We start from the raw sequence: 5,014 nt of genomic DNA, 5'->3' as shown, positions 1-5,014 counted from the left end.
AAGATTTGCTAAGAGTCTGTCAATTTTGTTAATTTTTTCGAAGAATCAACTCTTCGGTTTCTTGATTCTTTTTTTTTAACATTCCAATTCATTTAATTTTAATTATTTATTTCCATCTACTGGATTGTGTTTATCTTGCTGCTCTTTTTCAAGGAGGCTCAGATGTCTCATTAAATTTGTTTCAGGTCTCTCCAATTTGTTGATGTAAGAATTCAGAGCTATAATAAGTGCCTTTGAATAATACGTTTTCTGTGTCCCAGGGGAGCTAGTAATTTGTGTGGTCATTTTTCTTGAATATCATGAATATTTGAATTTCCTTTCTAATCTCTTCCATGACCCACTTGTGATTCAGCAGTGTGTTGTTCAGGATCCATGTGTTACATTACTTTCTTTGGTGGCTTTTGGTGTTGAGTTCTAATTTTATTCCCTTGTGGTCTGAGAGAATGCAAGGTATAACTTCAATGTTTCTGAATTTGGACAAGTTTGCTTTGTGGCCTAAAATGTGGTCTATTTTGGAAAATGTTCCATGTGCTGCTGAGAAAAACATATTTTCTAATGCTGCTGGATGAAATATTCTGTAGATGTCTGTTAAATCTTGTTGGTCTATGCAGTTGTTTATATCTGCAGTTTCTCTGTTGAGTTTTTGCGAAGTTCATCTATTTACTGGGGAAAGTTGTGTGTTAAAGTCCTCAACAATTAATGTCTTTGGATCTATGTGGGATTTGAGGGAAAGTAGTGTTTCTTGGATAAATTTGGGTGCTCTGTTGTTTGGCAAATAAATATTTAGAATTGTAATATCCTCCTGAAGGTGTGATCCCTTAATTAATATGTCCCGACTTTTTTACTAATTTTAATTAAAAGTCTATATTATCTGATATTAGGATTGCAACTCCTTCCTGTTTATGGGGGCCATTTGCTTGGTAGATTTTGTCCCAGCTTTAAAATTGAAAATGTGTTTGTTTTTGTGGGCAAGAGGTGATTTTTGAAGGCAGCAGAGAGAAGGATCTTGCTTTTTAATCCAAGTAGACAGATATTGTCGCTTAATTGGTGAGTTAAGTCCGTTAATGTTGCGAGATGGAACTGAGAGGTATTTGGGAGTTCCTGCTATTTTATGTACCTTCTTGGGGGCTGGGAAAACTGGGTTCTTCTTATGGTTCTTGGATTCTTAGTTTGGGTGCTGTTTCTTTGCCTTTATTGTGGTCTTGTAGGTTTTCTCTGTGTAGTACATCTTTAAGATACTTTTGTAGGGCTGGTTTGTGGAGATATATTGTTTCAATTTTTCTTTGCAATAGAAGGGTTTTATTTCACCTCCGATCATTAAGGAGAGTATAGCTGGGTAAATTATTCTTGGTTGATACTTGTTTGTCTTTAGGGCGTGGCTTACATCATTCTAGACTCTTCTTGCTTTGATTGTCTCTGCTGAGAAATCTGAGGTGATTCTAATTGATTTCCCTTTATAGGTGATTGATCTTTTATCCATGACAACTTTAAGGATCTTTTCCTTGGTCTGAATTGATCCTGTGTGTATTATAATGTGACAATGAGATGTCCTGTTCTGGTCTGGTCTATTGGGAGTTCTAAATGCTTCTTGTATCTGAATAGGCCTATCTTTTTGCATGTTTGGGAAGTTCTCTGCTAGGGTCCTGTAAAACAAATTTTCTAGACCATTGACTTCTGGCTTTAGGTGCTCCGCTACGCCCATTATCCTCAGATTAGGCCTTCTAATATTGCCTTCCTAGGGTTGAATGTTGAATAGATCTATCATATTTCGTGGATTTGTCTTGGATGGTTGTATATTCTTTCTCGATAATATCTAGGCTGTCTTCTATCCTCAGGATTCCATCGTCTGCATGGTCTATCCTACTATCCACACTTTCTACTTTTTTTCCCTCTAATTGGTCGGCTTTTATGGCTTCAAATTCTTCGTTGGATCTTTGCTTTATATCTCGTATGAAATTCTTTACTTCCTTAATTTGGTGTTCAGTGTTTATTCTCAAATAAGTTAGTTGATTGGTTATAGTTTCCTTGTACTCCCATTCCTTCTTTTAGGATCCATTCAGCATTCCCTTTGTGGATCCCCTGACTTCTTTCTGCTTTCTGTTTATGGATTCCATGAATGCCTCTACTGATCTTTGTCTATTCGCATCCTGATCTCTCAATTCCTGTATTACTCTTTGATTAGCGTCCCCACGTTCATGCAATTCCTGTAGTTCTATTTGACTGATCTCAGCGTGCTCACACAATTCTTTTATTTCTCTTTGAGTGTTCTCAAGCTGCTCATGCAATTCCTTTATCTTTATTGAGTAGCTTCCTCACACTCATGAGTTTCCTGTTTTGATCTTTGGTTTGCCTCCTCTCTCTCCCTATCATGCTCACACAGAGTCCTTTGCAGATTTTCAATCTTTTTATTTACCATGTTTACCATTAGTGTTTGTAGAGCTTTTTGGGGGCTCTCCTCTGGATTATTCATTATCTGTTCTGTCCACTGATTATCATGAGTGGGAGTTGAGATACCCGGACTTACCATTTTTCTTGTGTTTTTCTGGCTTATTCTGCCCATTTGGGGTGAGAGTAACTCCAGTTTTGTGCTAGAAAACTATCTTAAGGCAAGCATCAATGAAGTCTGTAGTTGCACAGTCAAAAGTCTACAGATACAATCTAGTTCAACAGGTATATTTTTCAACATCAAACAACTATGTATTAATAGGCTACGAACCGCAAAGAAGAATTTGGCAAACCAGAAGTTATTATGTTTAGCGAGAGATGTGGGTATAAATAGGAATAGAGGGATGTGGAAAGGTAGAGGGAGAGCTAACGTAGTCCTAATCTCAAAGTAGGAAATAGAATGATATTAGAGACTGGGGAAAAAAGAAAGAGAAAAAAAGACAAGGAAAAATAGTAAAACAAAAACGTGAAAAATTTAAAAATAAAAATGCTTATAATTTATATAGGTATATAGAGGTAGTACGGCTCTTAGGGAATTTAAGTCTAAGAGGTTTTAAATTCAGTAATAAATTTCTGGATCAAGTGTGTATACAATGGGGGATAAGGTCTAATAATCAACTACAGATATATCTGAGAATGAGCAGAACAGTGATTAAATCATGCAAAGAAGAATGAAAGAGAAGAAAAAGTGAAAAGAATAAGAAAGAAAAAAAAGGATCAAAAGGTCAGTAGAACTAAACAAAAATGAAAAAAAGCACACACACACATATACCCTTAAAATAAAAAAATTATAAGAGGAAGAAAAAAAGTTAATAATTAAAGTTAAAGGTTAAAAATATTCAAAAAAATTTAATAAAAGGTACCAAAAAAGAGTTCTTTGCTTTTTTGGGGTGAGAGGGGAAGATGCTTTATCTTCCTTTTCTCCATAACCAGTCTCTTGTTGGAATCTCTGGTCTGCTTGTGGTGTTTGATTTTCCTGTAGCTTGGTTGTTTTCTTAAGTCAGTTTGTTAGAGCAGGCAGAAAAATGTTTTGCTTTACCCAGGATTTTGTCATCCTTCTCCCAGGCTAGTTCAATAAGAGGGAGATCTGCTTTGATTATCACAAAAGAAGGTGATGGCTGTTTCTTCTAGTTTGGAGATGCTGTGATGGGGCTAGGTTCTGGGTAGAGTTGAGGCCTTTCAGCAAACAGTAGCTTTTCCTTGAGGAGCTAGCTTCTGAGGCAGTCACAGAGCCCAGCCAGGAGCCATTCTCAGGGTTTTTTGTTACTGAATTTCTATTGATTGTCTTGGCTGCTGTAGAGAGGGGGCAGCCTCTGGCTTTGTTTACCCAGTGAAGAAAGCCAGTCCTGGGGCTGGTGCAGGCCTGGGCTGGGTGAAATTTCCCTGGGTGGAGCTGAGCCTGGCAGGTCAGGTTAGGTTCCAGTGACCTGCTAAATGGCTTTTTGTTTTCATCCAAGGACTGAGTTGGAGCTAGTTGGTCAGCCAGGCTTTTGCCAGTATCAAAGATGAAGATCTCCAGTAGTGGGCAGGGTGGAGTGACCTTCCCTTCTGTGCTCCCTGAGAAGGAGTGAGGAAGTCAGGCTTCTACTCACACAGGAGTCTGTTTCCTGTGTCTTCTCTGGTCTGGGATCTGAAGGATGAAGATGTCTGCTCCTTGTCAGTTCTTGCTGGTTTTGAGTAGAATCCTCTCTCCTGCTGCATCTGGCGCCTTTGTCCTAGACTCCTTGTGTTGCAGGTATGGCGGCTACAGCCGCCACCACCCCTTCCACAGCCGCAACCATGACTGAAAAGTGCTAAGATTTGTCTCCTTGCCTGGATTTTCTCTCTCTGGCCTAACTCTCTGTACTGTGATGGCACACTTGGTGTGATTCTCTGGCTTAGGACTGTTCACTGGAGGACTAAAACTGCTTTCTATGTGAGAGCTTGTTTAACTTCAGCTTCTCCTCTACTATCTTCCCGGAACCCTAAATTTAAATTTAAATGATAAATTCTTTTAAAATCATTTCACTCGGGCACAGGTATGGATGGATAGGTGATGTGGGCAGAATCAGAATTATTCAGAAGGTTGTAAGTGGATGCTTACCTAATTTTCTCTCGGCTGGATCACAGAATATAGACTGTCCTAATTGGAAAAAGTTAGCCTTCCGAGGTTTTCTACATATAAACACTCTATCAACATTTTATTAGATGACTATTCAAGATTAGCTATATGTTGATTGATAATGACTGATCATGACAGAAAGTTGAGGGAAAACCATCTATACTTCAGTGAGGTTCTGATTTGTGCTTCACAAACTTATGAAAGCTCTACATGAGAAATATAGCAGCTGCATTTCTAAAAAGTCCTTGTGTTGATACACTTTCTAATATTTTCTCAATTCAAGTACTTCTCCTTGGAGTCCCATACTACTCAATGATGCTGTATTAGCTCCTTGTTACAATTTGCAGACAGGTCTTTTGACGAAATTTGTGTTTTTCAAAATTGCTCTCCAAATTCCATCCACAAACTGCATACTAAATTTATCTGAAAAAATTTGTATCTGTTGATAGTGCATATACTTTTAGTTTT

The sequence above is a fragment of the Dipodomys spectabilis genome, unplaced genomic scaffold, assembly GCF_019054845.1.
Source record: "Dipodomys spectabilis isolate Male_0828 unplaced genomic scaffold, ASM1905484v1 ptg000172l, whole genome shotgun sequence".
Classification (NCBI taxonomy): Eukaryota; Metazoa; Chordata; class Mammalia; order Rodentia; family Heteromyidae; genus Dipodomys; species Dipodomys spectabilis.
The sequence above is the reverse complement of the archived record's forward strand: the minus strand, read 5'-3'. Positions refer to the sequence as shown.